This window comes from Mycteria americana, chromosome 6 (assembly GCF_035582795.1).
Source record: "Mycteria americana isolate JAX WOST 10 ecotype Jacksonville Zoo and Gardens chromosome 6, USCA_MyAme_1.0, whole genome shotgun sequence".
Lineage (NCBI taxonomy): Eukaryota > Metazoa > Chordata > Aves > Ciconiiformes > Ciconiidae > Mycteria > Mycteria americana.
In genome coordinates, this window is record NC_134370.1 from 55,407,152 (window position 1) to 55,424,654 (window position 17,503).

The 17,503-nt window shown below is 35.6% G+C and overlaps 1 long non-coding RNA gene across 1 annotated transcript; it reads right to left on the reverse strand.

Annotated features, from left to right (window-relative positions):
- Positions 1-1,283: 1,283 nt before the first annotated feature.
- LOC142411004 (uncharacterized) lies at positions 1,284-16,361 on the reverse strand. Its single transcript, XR_012776081.1, has 4 exons — positions 16,282-16,361; positions 14,809-14,885; positions 7,716-7,967; positions 1,284-2,411 (listed from the first exon to the last, which is right to left on the reverse strand). It is a non-coding gene; the product is annotated as an uncharacterized LOC142411004 (long non-coding RNA).
- Positions 16,362-17,503: the final 1,142 nt, after the last annotated feature.

Below are 17,503 nucleotides of genomic sequence, written 5' to 3' on the forward strand. Positions count from 1 at the left end.
CAGAAAAAAAATCTTTGCTTTCTTTTTTGCTCTTTTGCTGAAAGTCAAATCTGTAGGAGTTAATGCACAGCAGAACTCTTTTGCACAGCATGGCTAAAGGAAGTGAAAAGGACTATGTTTTAAAAGTAAACTTTACTACAAAAAAAGGAGGAAAAAATGAGCTGAGGATGCTAATCAAACAGTAGAAAAAGCCCTTAAGGAGGTATGATGGTGTCGAATGTGTGATACAGGCCAGGTTTTGACTGAGGAAAGAAAGGTCGTGTTAGTTAAAACACACAAGGTGTGGGCCCAGAAGCAGAGATTATTGGCAGTAGTTATTGTGTTTTGCGGACAATAGGAAGCAGGGTTTTGACTGGCCATCTGGTCTGCACTCTATAGCTACAGCTGTGCTAGCTAGCTTAGAGGAGGAGCTGCAGCTGTGTAATGAATACATACAGCCTAGGAGGGTGTGATATTTATGGCAAAGATAAGAATTGATGAAAAAGTAGGACTGGACATGCTTTAGGTTTGAGATGTCATTTCAAATCCTGTTGTCTATGATTCAATGCTGGACATTTCCTTCAAACATTCGGAGACCTGAAATAAGAGATCTGATTCATAACTTCGCTGTAGTGTGCATAAATACAAATGTTAGGAATTAGTATACAGTTGCCCAGGTCCAATTGTTCTAAACATAGTTATACAGGCACAGAATTTTTCTGCTGAGCAGAATGATCAGGTGTTTGATAGCTTAGTAACTAAGAATTAGGAATTTCTTTTAGATAGCTCGGAACTCTGAACACCTTGAGCACAATTCAGTTTATATTATTCATGGCAATGAATCAGACTCAGAATTAGAGATGGTCTGGGTAGAACAACAAATTGTCATCACACAACATCTTCACTGATGTAACTTGTTGGTATTTATATTTTAGTAGAAAAAATACAGTTTTTTTAAATGGGACTTTTTTACATTTACACAAATATATATACAGCAGATGTTAAACACATTCTATATACTGTCCCTTCTACAGAGATGGTGAATAAAGAATTTGAATATAACTTTCTAAAGATATACTTTTCCCTAGAGGATGTTATTTAGCTGCCACAGGTAAAGCTATTTGCGATGGCTCATATAGTGGTAGAGTAGTATTAACCTGCCCACCAGTTACTAGCAGACAGGAGCTAACATGCAGTTGCCACAGCACACGGTACCAGCAAGAAGTTAGCCTGTAACTGGGTGGAAGAAGAATTGCCAGCAAGATTTCCTCATTTTTGCCTTGTAAAAGAAATGTACATTGGATGGTAGGTACTGCCTTGGAAAAAATACTCAGCCAGAAGCCCTTGAATAGGGAATTAGTCACATTCCTGGTTGCTTTTCCTGTGCCCAGGAGAGTTTGTGGCAAGAACAGACAAGTGTGAAAAACTTTGATAATAAATCCAGAGATAACATTCATCTGAAGAGTTGGTGTCCCTGGAGCATGGAGGGAAAATGTTATTCTCTAGTATTCCTTAGAACACTCAAAGCAAATGGGTATTATTCTGCCTATGAACACATTCTCAGAAATCCAATTTTATTAAGTGTTACTGCCTTAAGAAGTACTGTAAGAGAGTTAACACCCTATGCCTTCAAGAAAAAAATGGGCCACAGTAAATCCTTAGATATAAGGGTGGATGTAAGTAGCTGGCATTTGTTTCTAATTTGCGTTTATCTTATTTCATTGCAAATTTTAATTCATCTCTTCCAAATGAATATGGAACATTTCATTTGCTGATCTTTTGCATTAATGTGGTCAATATAATTGGAGCTGAAGTGAGCTGTTTGCCAGACTTTCTAACTGCTGCCAAGAAAAACTTGGGTGTCATTTTAGAAAAATCCATGGGTGGAGGAGGAGGAGATCATGACCATCTGTCTATGCATCAAAGGCTAAATCATTATAGGGGAAAAATAACTTCTCTGTTGTGTTTGCCAGCCATGTTCCCCTTTAAAGTAAGTTCAGTTAGTAACTTTTGAAGATAAACATTTTCAAAATTGTCCTGTGGGCTCAAACATTTCTTGGAAGGAAGTTGGGGAAAAATTTAAAGGACAAAACTGCACAATTTGGAAGTGAATGAGATAACGGGAGGATAACATTAGAGGAAAAGTATACAGGCTCCCTGGAATCTTCCCAAATGCTTTCTGTTGCACCTCTTTCAGTTCCACAACCTAACAAGTATATAGAAAAGGAAGCACATAGTCTCTTTCTTGTCCTGCAGACAAATTACACACATTACATGCCCCATAGCACTTCCAGACTTCTTGACTTAACATTTAACAAAGGGACAACAGACTAACAGCATTTGAAAGACATGACAGTAAATATGCACCTGCACCTACTTCAGCCTTGGAACTTCTGTTGTCAGTCAGGATAATAGTCTGAAAATTAAACATTCTGCAAAATAAATTGCATAGAGAAGAGGGGCATTATCTGTAGTATGCTAATACTTTGCTGTTTTTATTTGTTTGGGTTTTTTTTTATTTAATGCACTGCAAAATTAAAATCTTGGCATCATGCTGAAATCCATCATAAGGAGCTAAACTATGAATGTCTCTGAAAAACCATCAGTCCTTCAAACCAGGAGTCACTATTGCAGGAGTGCTGTGAGCTCCTTTATCAGTAGTCACTGTGACATAAACGTCTCTCTGATGAGAGTGAAATGACAACAAATTGAAAATGCCAGTAACCATGGAAGTTCTGTTTAGACTGCCACTTCCAGCATTGCTACTGTTCTTGTTGAGTCTGCTATAGTAACCACTTTAGTTCCCATAAGTTCCACCTTCTAGCATACTCCCTCATCAAAATATTTGCATTTTGTAGGGTATGACATCTAAGTCCAGACATTGTTAGTTAAAAATATTGCTCTGGCTTCTCTGAGCAGGAAACCTTCATAGTGTCAGTCTTCAAAGGAAAGATTTACAGTTCTTATCAGGAGTTTGGGCTTTTTCTTTGTATTGAGATTTTGAATTCTCTCCTCCTTTGAAGATAAGAAACCCCTGCTATCACAGACTTTATCTGAATACGAATAGGTCTCTGGATTTGATAAACTGTTTAGGACTACTAGGATCAAATCCTAAATACGTGCACATTGAGAGTTCAAAAGGTGAATTAATTTCACCTTTGTATGCTTGCTATTTTTGATTCCTATCTTTCCTGATAATAAGTAGTAAAATTTTAAAATGTAATTTTAAAAATTTTGGGCTTTTTGGAGTTATACTTCATGTTCTGCTCCAACATTTTACAACTAGAAAAAATATTTTACAGGCAGATCAGGGTGTGACATGGAAAAATGATCTATTGGTCATTTTTAATAAATGCAAAACCAAGAACAAGTGAATTTTTTAGATGCAATCAAATGTCAATAGCATGTTTCATGTACTTGAAATGGAACAAACACAATTTTAGTTTGTAGTACATTCTGAACAGAGAGCTACAGCATTCCACCACATCTGGAATCTTTGAAGAGATATATATACTACAAGTTTCTTTCTAACAGTAACTACAAAGTATTAGCTCAGCCTCAGGTAATAAAATGCCAGCATGAAGATAGATGGAAAAATATAACTGCGTAACTAAGATTTTTAAGATGTATTGACAATTCAGACAAATTATCCTTTTACATTATCAAAGTTGAATGATACCTTGAAAAAGAACTCAAAATCTGGAAGTTCTCTATAAAATCAAATTCAGTTCACTGCAATGATACAGCTGAGTTTGCTAAAATGTTTGTTTGCATCAGGCTTCTTGCTTGAATTGTATGTTAATCATCTTTTTAAGCCTTTAGTCTTTAAGTTAACAGTGCAACAGGATTTGTGTATTTAAAAAAAAATCAAAGGTTAAAAGAGTAAAACCTAGTAATTAAGCACTCCTGTAACACTTGCAGAAACCTGGTGGTAAAGAATGAATTTGTTTCATTGTAATGAAAAGTATATATATATACTTTATATATACAGAACATTCTCCTAAGGTTTTAAAAAAAAACAAGACTAGATACCTTTCTGCTGTGCCACTGTGTCACAGTCCACGTGGTCAACAAATAGTTGACCACGCATAGTAAAATTTATTGTCCGAGCTGAATAATATGATATCCTGTAAAGCAGGAGTGTTAGAAATCTGCATGGAGGATTGAGTTGGAAAATTGCCAGAAGTTCAAGGGCCACATCTATTTTGCATAAAATGGAGCAGATGGTAGCTGACTTCATCTTTGATACCATGGTACGGTCCACAGAGATTATGAATCTCAGCATGAAACGCTCCATTTCTTTCTTGCATTGAACAGGTGATAAAGGAAGATACAACATATCTTGCAGATATTTTGAAATACCTACTTTGAAAATAGGCTCTATGCTGCATTATTGTTTCTCATCTAGATTTTTCTAGCAAGAGTTCTGTTTTTAGCACCTACAACTAATAGCATACAGTTGGTTCGTAACTACTACTAATTGGCAGTTTCTTGGGCATATTATTGGAGCTTTGCCTATGCTGGCCCAGAGATTTACTGTTTCTTAGGAATTCTTTTTGCTATGTTACACAAGCATTTAAAAATCTTCCGCGTTATATTTGATCTCTCTGATGCCATTCACAGGCATAAGCAGATCAACCAATAGATCAAATGCCGAGAGTCAGTATTCGAAATTCTTACACTACTCAAAAAGCTTGTGGGACATTAACATATTGCTAAGGAGAGGATATCTTAGATTGTCCCTGAGGACCATCACCTAATAGCTATTTAACATGACATGAGTGTCTAAGACTATGAGCTTTTTTGATTGAGAGTGTAAGAGATTTAGAGCCTAATTCAGCAGATCTTAAATTTAAAAATAGTTCCTCCCATATTAAGCAAAGCAAGTAAATATGTAAAAAAATGCTCTAAATAGAAATCTTAATGTGTACATCAAAATTCCAGGAAATCCACACCATTTACATACGCAGACTAAGGAAGCATATGATAGAAAAATGTGTTATGGATAGTATTGAATCAGTCACTACTTGTAGACATCGCTGTGCTGCACCATATCAAATTAACACTGGGTATGATTTGTGATTTAATATAAAGGATCTTAACTGTTTTTAGTTCTATTGCTAAAGTTCAGAAACAAAATACTAATCTGAAAATACTGGTTTTCCAGATTGAAGAAGGCTAAAGTCTGAAGTCAAAAGACATACAGAATAATTTTGTCAACTGTCCACAACTTGTTCATACAGTGTAAAATCCATTGGATAGCTGATAATAAAAATGGTATTCTTTTGTCTTTTGGAAATACTTGTGCATTTTCTGTCATAAGATTTAAAATATAGGTGCAAGAATATTCCTAAACTTCTGGAATATCCAACTGCTACATTATATTCAGGGATATTTTACTTTAATCTACTTTGTAGACCTCTACAAAGGCATATATGGGTTATGACAGAGTTTTGGTGCAACTACTTTGTAAGAAAATAGTTCAAATTTGATTACTGATAACTGATCTGTTAGTAGAAAGATGACCTAGAAAGTAGTTATAACTTGTAATTGCTAGTGCTTCTGTATCTGTTTCCTTCAAAAAAGGAAAATGGGCAATGTTTTGTCATCCAAAGTTATAACCAGTATTATTCAGCACTTGTGAAGCCCAGCCTTAGCCTGTCTGCTTTGCTCCAATCTGACTGCACAGAGCAAATGGAAATCTGCCTGGCTTAAATGGTAGAGATTTCATTGGCATTCCTGCACGTCTTTCAGATCCTGCTCCCCTTCTCCCATGTAGGTGCTGCCAAACAGTGGATATAGCTTTGTAGCTCTGTATTGCTTGTCAAGACCTCTGGCTAAACCTTTAAAAACTGTCTGAGAGCTGAGGGAAGATCAAATAAATTCTTTATTGGAGCCTTGTGGGGCTGTAGCTCTCACTGTTAGTACTATCCAATTTGTCATGAATAGCTCCAATCTCATGATGTGGTAACAGCTACAGAGCCAAAGAGTTGTAGCCATTGCTTCAACTGGACTAGCATTAGAGCTGCTATTATTTGTGTCAGGGTTTGACTCGGTGCAAAACCTAAGGGGTATCACTGCAAACTAAGGGGTAGTACTATAAGGTTTGCCACTTCTGATGAGAACTGCCCTGCGCCCTGACTAACATTTCAATTTTATAGATGAGAGAACATGAGAGAGATCAAATTATTTCTTTCAGTATTACAGACAGTTTAGCATTCAGGAATTTCTGCTCTTGTCCTAATACTGCAATAGGAAAACAAAAAATCAAGGGGGAAAAAACAGTTAGAAATGATTGCAACTGCATCTTTTTTCTCCCTTTGAGGATTTTGTTTTCAAGCAATGGCTTCCTCTCACAGCTTTTAATACTTAATTAGTCATTTTCATCAGCATGGAGTTGTTCTAATTTGTTACTTCTATGTTCCAATTATGAAATATGACAGAATTCTAAATATTTAATGGGAATGGGATTATTAGCAATGTGCCCTTGTTGCAAGCTGCATTGTTATCCTCTTCAGTATCATAAAATATGTAATGTACCTGTAGCAAAGAGACCTTAGTAGAGCATACAGATGGAACTGAATTCCTAAAGCAGTCATAGGTCTGCAAGTGTTATTCTCAAGATCTCAATACAGTCTTTTTAGATTATTATACATGAACACCAGTGAAAAAAGTATTTCTCCATCATCTTTTTAATACAGTAAGTCCATGTCTTATTCAAAGATATGCTGGTACAAAATGATCACTTTGATTACTCCCTAAAATGGAAAAGACCATTTAGGTTTTGGTTGGTGTTCATCAACAGAAAGTAAGTTTATGATCTAATATTTTACTGCATGGGATATTTTTCTTGCAAATTATAATGCCCCTCAGAGTATTCTCTTTGCTCACCATTTTAAACTGATTTTTCTAATATTCTTAGAGAAAGGTCAGACTCTGCTGAAGGTATATAGAGAAATATTCTAATTTGAAATGGAATAGTACCAAACATTATGTTTTAAGACTTTGAGAACCATGTAATGAGATCTTTTGTTCATGTGTTAAGACACTGAATGAAGATTATAATAATATCTAGTAGTCAGTGCAAGAACACAGGGGTGGAAAGCCTCCTAGATTATTCACTTGGCACTGGTGGTTTTGAAAAGAGATATCCATGGTGTAAGCAAAACAGGTTTTTGTTTACAAGGTGATGAAAGGAAAAAGAAGGACAAGTACTTTATTGCTCCTAAGGTAAGCTTTTCCCACTAAATGAGTGAAGTCTAGGTTTGCGGTATATTTGCAATGGTTGAAATTAAAATTTTATTGGCCACTTCAAAAATGTAGCAAATCGGTGTGGGATTTTGATATAAGCGAGATACAAAAATACAACAGCAGCCTAAAACATTCACTGCTCATAGGCAGATATGCAGAGAAAAGCCTGCAACGTACTTAGGGCTGTGTTACAGATCAAGCTCTACCAATGCTAAACCAGCTGTGGGAAGGGGAAGATCATGACAAAGTCAGATTTTCTTTATAGAACAGCTGGTGAGACCAACAAAGTTACTCATATGACAGCGAAATAAATTAGCAGCAACCATAGAGGGAGGCTGTATTAAGAATAAGTAGAATTTATTATATAGTGGTCAAAAAGAATATGAAATTAATTTATTTGTGAGTTGCTGGAGCAAAGTGAAACACATGGTTCATCTCATGTAGTAAAAGCAGGAGCACTGCCTAATCAGCAAGAAACTACCCACCTTCTTTTCTGCTGCCAGTTGTTCTCAGCTCCACCAGAGACAAAGATCAGGTCAGTGGCAGGGTGTCAGTCACTGGTTCCTACAGTCTGCATTGCTCTGTAAATCACAACAGTCCATCTGAGTGCTGCTGCAAAAGCTGATTTTCATCTCACGCGTATCTTCTCTCACCTCTGTCAAGCTTTGTCACAGACCAGCTGTCTGCTGTGCTCAAGCTTCCATTCAGCCATCTCTTATTCTTCTGTATCTTGACCACTGCAGATATAAAGCACACCAAGGGCATTTTTAAAGCTTTTTTCCTCATTAACTGAGGCCCTTCTTCCTCACTGTGTTCTTCAACTTCATTTTGAGGTTGTGTCTAGCTGACAGCTATACAGCCAGGATAGCATCTAAGCCTTCCACTAGTCAAAAAGACGACTTATTTCAAAGAGCATTCCTTAAAATTCTCATAATGTACACGTTCTCAATAAACTTTATAAAAAAGTCCAACAAGAGTATCAGAAACCAAGCATAATGTTTGCACTGGAGAGGTGGTTTCCTTGAAAATGGTGAAAGAATTAAAGTATTTCTCAAATGGTGAGCATGAAGCCTAATTAAGATCTTGTTTTTCACAAAAACATGGAAATCAGGTGCAGGGTGTTCTTAGCATTGATTGTAACTACTGGGAATTAGGAAATGGAATTAAGTTGCAATATGCTATATATGGATGATTGACTTCTTCAGGGTTGATGAAAAGAAAAAAGTAGTTAGCCAGAAAGAGTGCTAAATAAATTGTTTTTTTCACTATGAAAAAATTCTGAAGATGCTTTGCCCTACATCTGTATGGAGTAGTTCATAAAAGAAAACCATAACTCAAGACTGATGTCATTAGAACTATTGCTATTCTGAATCTGCCTTAATTTCTAGTTGCTTAATTTAGTTGCTTCACTCACTTCTCTTCAGACAGGATTTTAGTTTTTGGCATCTGCTATAGTTTTCTTGGTATCCTCTAAAATTCAAGTTTGGAGGAAAAACGAGGTTGCTGATTTGAAAAACAAACATGTCTACAATAAATCTCCTGTAATAAGAGCACAAATAGATTTTATGTTATCATGTGGCTCTTAAATTTGCAGGTACTAGGAATATAAATTTCAATCTGTGAATATGTAGGACTGTAATTTTTTTAACTCAGTGTTAGAAAACCAGACATAGGCAAACAGTCTGTCCCTCTGCCTGGAAAACATTCCAGTCAGAAGCTCTATGGTAAGGAGATGCCTAACCACGGAGGGTTAGGCTTAGAACAGTTTTCACTCAGATGAAGATCTGATTAAAAAAAAAAATAAAAACCTTTTTTATTGTCAAGTGTAGATTTTTATTAGTACTATACAATCTTTCATTTCAGATTTTTTAATTGCTGAGACAGAAGCTATTAAAATAGAAATTATTATCAATCTCAATACTTCTTTTTTCCTTTCAACCTTTGTTTTTTCAGCCTTGAATACCCCCTGAAGCTATATAACTGGAACAGAACTGTTCTACTCTTGGGCAAACCCCCAGATTCTTATTTTCTCAGAAATAAACAGTCACTCTTTACATTTGCCTCCCATTCTATCTCCCAGTTTTCCCACAAAAAAAACAGGACTGCATTCTAGCAAACTAGGATTTCTATAGTTTTAAATAGCTAACTTAAAAAGAATTGAATCCTATTCTATTCCGCTCTGAGGGCTGTCAATCAGAGCCTTACCAACCTACCCACCCCAGAAAAAAACCCACAACTGAAAAAGTAAAGGAATACAAAAGTTTCCCCTGTACTTTTACATTATCTTTTGATTTTTTCCTAGGTTTGGACACACATACATTGCACTTTCATAGCTGTAGTCTATTTTGTTTCCAAAACATTTTCCATTGCTCCTGAAAAGTATAAAATTATGAAGATCCTGATTAGTGCCACAGATATTAATGATTACTGACACTATTACTGTTTCTGTAAATATTGTGTATTCCATTAATATTGAGCTTTCTACTCAAAGATAACTGATCAGTGCAAAAGGGTACCTATAACTGATCAGTTCATCATAACGGCTTTCAAAGTACATTCTGGAAACTGTAAAAATGCCCAAGAGAATTGATCCTATCCCAAGGAGCTGGCAAAGGTCCCAATCCTGGCAGTGGATCCACATGGGAGCAATTCTTGTCCAATGCATATCCTTTTGTGTAATTCAATTTATTTATAGAAAATACATTTCTGACATCTAAGGCATCAAGTTTCTGCTTTTTCTGTAATATTGTTCAGTAAGTTTAGCTGTCTTCTGATTTACAATGCTATTCAAGGTTTTACAATAATGTTAGCCATCTATGTTCAGTATTACCACTTTTAAAGTAAAACTCTTGAGTAGAAATGCAACCAAAACAGTAAATATCTGGGAAAAGAGACTGCAGAAACCTTTCTAACTTAAATACATTTTGTTTTAATATGCCACAGTAGAAATTAGTAAAATTAATTTTTTTTTAATCCAATTAGCACAATATTGGATTTATATATGGTGAGGAAGCTATGTTCTGTTAGTGGACAGAAGAATATCTGGTTTGGACTCTGGAAGTATATTGCTTTAAATATTTCTGATGTTTAAAAGGATAAGTTTGTCAGGTGGATACATTTTATTCCTCTCCAAAATAATGGCAAATTGAAAATACTCTAAATGAATTAGATGACTATACAATTCCATGGGAGCAGGATCTCTTCCCCTATTATAGATCATTAAGTGGTTAACAATGTGAATGAATGTGGCTGCTTCTGCAAATTGTTTTCAATTAGCTGTTGAAATAGAAAACTCATCTGAGAAACTGCTCTAAAATCATATCACAAGTTTCCCAAGTGAGTACTTTGCTACTAAACTAAAAGAGGGGTCCTGTAGCTTAAGCCACTAGAGACTGTTTATAATTAATGCCTAATTTTTCACAGGTGCATATTTTATATATTTTTTTCAGGGTATTGGCATTTTATAGCTAACTCAGATTTTGTCAAACTGAAAGTTGCCGTTTTAGTCCATGCAGCGTATTATTGATAGCAGCAAGGTGTGTTGTTAAACTTAAGTCAATTCCACTTGGTTAACTTCCAGAAGATTCTTTTATATAAAAATTAACTTCTTGTCAATGCTGGTAACCTATGTTGCAGCACTATGTGAAAGTCTTCTCTAGAATAATAATTCTGAACAGAAGGCTGCCTTTAAGTATCACTGCTCCATATATACCACTGCTTCCTGATATTTCATCCTTATCTTTCCTGAAAAGTAAAATATTAGCCTGTCTTGAACCTTCAAAGGGATGAGCTGTTTTTTACTGACTTGTACATAGCCTTTTAAAAAAGTAATTTTGGGGATTGGCAGATCTGGTGAGTAATCCTGGCTTGTAGTAAAGCATATGCACAGTGTTCACATTAGCTTAGAAAACATGAAAAATACCATTTTTTTAAATTCTGTCAAATTCAGATAGGCATCTGTTTATTGTAGAAGTTTAATATCTGTACTCCACCTGTCTAAATAAAAGCAGAGCAGTTGACTGATTCATTGTTAATGCTTCCTGGTGAAACCATATACTCAAAGTGGGACACTAGAGAAAACTACTAGTCTGACATCTTTTTTTTGTGACAATGAAATTAAATACAAACCACAAATTGTTTAGGGCTTCAGTGTTTTGCTAGATATTTAAGGTCTAGAAAAATTATTTTTTACTGCACATAGATTTGTACTAATATATTGGCACAATTAAGGAAATCACCCTGCAAATGTCTGCTGCAGGCACGTTAAAAAAAACTTGTTAGGGAAATCCGTGGGCTGCAGAATGTTATGATCAAAATCCCTCAAAAAATTCTGTGCAGCCTCTGCTTACCTGTATTGTTTGTTAGGGTGGATTTTATTGCCATTGCATTGTTATTTGTGATTTAATACTGCTTGTTCATATAATTAAAAGTTATTGTTTAGCTGTTGTGACACCAGAATGGCATTTCTGTTGCCCTACACCACAAGAATTTTCAGCTGGTACCAATGCAATACTATTAATCACAATGTCGTATGAAAAGTCCCATTTCTCTCTGTAAATCATCACTCAAAGATTAAAAAAAATCCATAAAACTTCACTCTCCTACAACTCTCTCTGTTGTTTTTTAGCTCTACAGTTCTTCATTGCTACAGGCTCTGATGCTAACTGGTCTCCATTGCTGCCAGCCCATTACATGGGTCTACAACACAGAACTATCATCTTTACTGTAGTTGGCATGAAAAGTAACATTGGCCAGACACAGAATTTGAAAAGAGAAATTAAAGGATATTTTCGCTAGTTTTATGCACTTATGCAACACTGGAAGCTGGGATAACAATAGGGCATATTGAGAGGAAATGGAGCACTATGGGATGTTGAGAAAAAGGAAAGAGAACAAAGATAATCAACTTGAAGTGAGGTTAGCACAGAAATGGTGTCTTCCCTCCCTCTTCCATATGCTGTATAGCGCAAAAAAAGCTGTAAGTTCTAGTTTGAGACTTAAGTAAGACTATTATTATTCTAAGAATACTTGTAGGGTGCAGAAAAGTAATACACAAGTCAGCAGAATAATTCTGTTTGTGATAAACAGCTAATACATGTTAAAGAGGTAATAGAATGACACAGACTGTCACTTAGACTCTAGCTGTGCTTTGGGAGCCAACTCATACTCCAATTGCTCATGTGCCCTCCTTGCCCTCAGAGTTCAGGAGTTACTGGGATAATAATGGTGCTTTCCCTTTGTTAACTCAGGTCTGTGAGAATCACAACAAATGAAACCTGTCTCTTGCAAACTGATGGAAGCCACAGTTGTGGCATTTCTCAGATCTCTCTCCTGGATAGAATGAGTGTCTCTTCATTCTAACTCTCAGTATGGATACTCTCTACCCAGCAGTTATTTTTACAAAAATTTGAAGCTCTTAATTACTTTAAAGGTGTTATCTACCCTTTTATAAAATTTGTCTCAAATCAGCCTATGTGCTCAAAACCTACTAATGGGGCACATACGTGCTATGATGGCAGAAATCTGCTTTCCTTAGTAAACTAGGCTAAATACCTCTAAGAAGCCAAATGAAAGCTTAATCTTTAAGAAATGACGTTTTTTAAAAAAAATCCATTTCTTACAGATGTTCCTATCAAATTTTATGTCATGTTAATACTACTATACAAATGTACAGGAATAAATAAGAAATTATGTTCTTTATATGACTTTTTGATCCCTCCTCCACATTACCACGTCAAAAATATGATTTTTTCAGTCAAGCTGTTTGGAACACCTGAGATGTTGCACAGCAAATGATTGCCTTGTCTGCTTCAGAGCTAAGTCAATATTAACACCAATGAAGTATGCATCACCATGGTATTCAGATGGACTTTGCATTTTGATTGAAGTACAAACATATCCAGGCTGCCAGACACATGTAGTCCAGGTAGGAAGCATGCATTCTGTTTTGTAATTTGGCCAGGGAACTACAAACTGGCTAAATTTTAGTCAACGACCAAATATTCAAGAATCTGGAGATGGCGGAGAGCCTCGACAGTATTAACTCTGTTTTAGAGTTGCTCCTTGCAACTTTGTTTCTTAAATTTTCTTCAAGGAGTACAATAATTCCTGCTAAGAACATTATATGCCCAACATGAGGGAGCCTGAAGGAAAGATAAACAAGTCGACTCTGCTGAATATTGAGGCAAAAAGGAAATAGCTGTGTAGATACGAGGGCTGTTGGACAGTTTCAGACTTTATAAATAGCAGCCAGCGGATCAGAAAACTTGTAACAAAAAACCCCCAGCATAATAATTTTTTTTAAACAAGTTTTTTTAAAAATATATAATTCTACCACTTTAAAGTTATTGTTCATATGCTATAACTATTTCTAAAACTGAAGAGAAAATGTTAATCTTCTAGAGACCGTTCTCAATAGAACCTCACAAAAAATGCAGTTTAAGGGAAGGCAATGATACAGCATTCACATGAAATAAATAGAATGTTTTAGAGAGGCCAACAATTTCTTTTGATGGTTCCTTAACTTCATAAAGCAGTGTGAATGCAAAACCCTAGGACATGACTGGCTAGATTCATAAGCAAGAAAAGGAAGGTAGAAGTGATGCTGCCTTTCATCCAAAAGTCCAGGCACTCGTGCATTCATCTGGGAGAATGCACTAGACAGAGAAGACCTCTGCCTAGTTCCCTCTTCTGTTTGAGGAGATCTGCTCACACAGACTAGTAGGGATTTTGGAATAAACCTCCTTCTTTTGTTTCATGTAAGTGTTTACTGAGTCAGAATGACTCAAGCCTGATGTGTAAACCAGGAAGCGGGGAGGTGGGGCACCCGGGGCTTTTAATCCCTGTTCAGACAGACATTTAACATTCTTGAAGTGGAACAGCTAAATCAGAGAAGAGCACCCCAAATACCCTACAAAACTGATTAGATCAGACCCGTGAGAAGTGTTGATTCTAGGACTAATAAGGGGTCTCCCCTTACAGACTGTAAACTAATTGGCTAGTGGATAAGACAGTAATCCCCATTGTTTTCTGTTTTGTTATTCTAATACTTTCTTTCCTTTCAGTTTGGCAGCCAATCTGATAAATAAAAATCAGCTATTGGCACAGACTTTCTCAGAATTCATGGACACATTTTACAGATGTGATGATGATGCCAAGAAATCAGTTTCAGTTCTAGTTTTATGAACAGAAATTGCTAGGCAAATACATGATTACTTGTAAAGAATATAAAGACATCTAACAATCTAAAAGTGTGTCACTTTCTCCTTACAGTGATGTGCCCAGAGTTGCTGATACCTCAGCAGAAATTCTGAATAATATTCTACTAAAGGAATATTACATTTAACAGATTTTCTTTATTTATTTCTGTATTATTAGTTCCTTTCCTTTGGATGACGAGAAAATGCTTATTACTTACGAGCTGATATCTTTCTATGTTTATTCTTCAGGTATTTTTAAAATCTTCCTAATAGTAACTCATTGTGATACAACGTAAGTTATTTATTATTACTTCCAGTACTATCTGCAATAGTTTAAAAGCTGCATTGGAGCACTGTACTTCTACAAGTTTTAACTCACCTTTTTGGCCTCTTCTGTTTTGGAAGGAATTATCCTCTTTTTGTCTGCCCAACACAATGTGGTTTGCTTGTGGGATCCTGTATGAAGAATGGATAATATTTTGCATAGTGAGTTAATAAATTTTTACAAATCACAACAAAAGGAAGCATCATAGGAGAAATTTTCACTTCTTGTTAACAAGGGCACATGCTGCTGAATATCTGTTCACAATATTCTAATGAACTAGAGTATCTCGGCAAAGTAATGTACAACACCCCTTCTTTTCTCTGGCAAGGCTTGTAAGAGAGAGAAACCAATCTAGCAGTAGGATTCTTGCAGTATAGCAGTTGTTGTCAGTATGACCTGGCAATTGATATCAATAAGACAACTTCTCCAATAAATATACATTATTCCCTTTTTTTTTTTAAAGCAGAAGATATGACTGTAAACTTTACCCAGTAGTGTCAGTTTTTAACAAGAGTCTCTGGGGCATATGCTGAGTTGGTATTATGTCACTTTTCATGCTATTTACAGCTTCTGCCAAGTAGTATAACAATGTCTGGCATCGACCCAGTGGAACAATGTTCTTTACTACTGAATTACTTAATTGAGTAGAAGTGGACACAAAGGCTAAGTGGTTATCTGCTTGGATTTTCTTTACTATGTGGAGTACACACAGTAGTAGACATCTAGGATTGAATTTGTTCTAAGGTGAATGATAAAAATGAATCCAATAGACAAGGTGTATGCCCTGTGTCTCTGAGCTGAGAACTGGACGAGCAGTTGCAATAGATAAATGGATGTACCTAGTATCATTTTTCTAAAATCAATTTCTTAAATGAAAACTAAATTATTTCAAGGCTTATTTCTTAATGTTAATCTACTAACTTTATTTTAACCTAAAGTCACCATGAAAAGCTTCTGGAAACAAAAATTTTTTTAAGAAATATTTTTCTTTTGCATCCAAATAAACTAGATTTGTAATAGCAATGGCTCTGTCTGTAGCCATTTTCACTTTGATAGAGCTCATCCAATTCAAACATTTCTTGTAACTTCAAGCAGTTTAGAATGTGTTCTTATCTGATGAGTTTGAGTAATGTTGACAGGAGAAATACATGCACACTGAAGAGACACTGACTCTCCTAGATGTTAATTTTTTTAGTTATTATTATTCTGCATGATGGTATGTTGGAAGTGTATAAAAAGACAATTTATGGTTTGGGTTGGGTTTTTTTTCTTAATTTACAGAAGCATACTTCTAAAGTTTAAAAGACTGGAAGCTTATGCTTTCTTCAGGGTTGAATGTTAAACTTTTCATATTGTCTCAGAAAGCAAAGTATAAATATGTTATATATGCCTAAGAAGCATTATAAAATAATGTTATAAACAGATTAGATCACCCCTTAGTGTTTATACTTGTGCCAAATTCCTGAAGGTATGATACTGTAACAACAAACCACAGCAGACTAAATGCAATCAATTTTAGAAGCATACCTTATGGAATACTTGAATACTTGAGTAAACCATACATGTGTTGAATAGTGTTTGTTTTGCAGATGTTCATTTAGTGTCTGTTTGTGCATTCATAGTTACAGGCTTCCCATCTGAACATATCCATTCCAATAAAATTTTGGCAGGAGCTCCAATTGCAATGTCATGCGGGTTGGTACTTGCTGTATGTGTGTAGTGCCTCTAAGGATAACAAATAATATTAAACAAACCCATAACTTCAATGCTAATGAGCAAGACTTCCTCACTCTGCTGTAGGATTTTTCTGACTTACAAAATCAGAACTAGACAACTGCACTCTGATTCCCAGATTACATTCAAATAGTAACCAGATACAACATGGAGTCCTCATTCAGTAGAGTTTAAAAAAAAACCCAACATATCATTAGGTATAGTTGTCACAGTTGTTTAGTAGTGCTTCCCTCAGTAGCTTAGTAGCACTAAATGTACCAAGCCTGCTTCTGACATGTTTTAACTTACTCTAGAAATCTTCAGTGATGGTGACTTCACAGTCTCCCTAGGTAACTCTGATGAAGTAAACTTTAGTAAACTAAAAAATAAGGCAGCTTTATGCTAAATTCAAGCCACATATAAAATTTGTTTTTCAGGATTCTGATCAAGACTTTTCAGAATATAATATAAACTTCTTTACTCTTCAACCACTCGTACCAAATACTAATTTTGTTTACTAAATCGATAGTGAAGAAAATATTCAAAGTTCATTTTTAAATATCAACCTGAAAATTACATAACAGGTATTTTAGTATCAGCAGAGCAGAAGGGGATGTCTGATGAAATGTACTGTAAAGTTTTAATCTGTAAAAGTTCTGTTTTCCTAAAAAGTTTGATAACTTCACGTTCTCCTAGTACTATCGTTGTATATTTGTGTAGGTAAATCCATGATCCCTATTTAAATTCCCTGTCACTTTCTTTGTATATGGCACTTTCCTTCAACTGGAACACTGCTGGCACTGTTACATTGACCTCCAAGTTCTATGACAGAGGTATCTGCATGCTGGTGGTAGCTTAATTGATCCCCATGTTTATGTAATCTATAAACCTATAAACTTGTAAGAGGCTTGCACAAATAGTTTATGGTGACATCTGTCACTGCTTCAGTTAAGAAATGTGAATTCCCTTTTTCTGGATACTATCTCCCATTTGCCTCCGTTGTTTGTGGAGAGAGTTGGGGAAGTGACGACTCTTT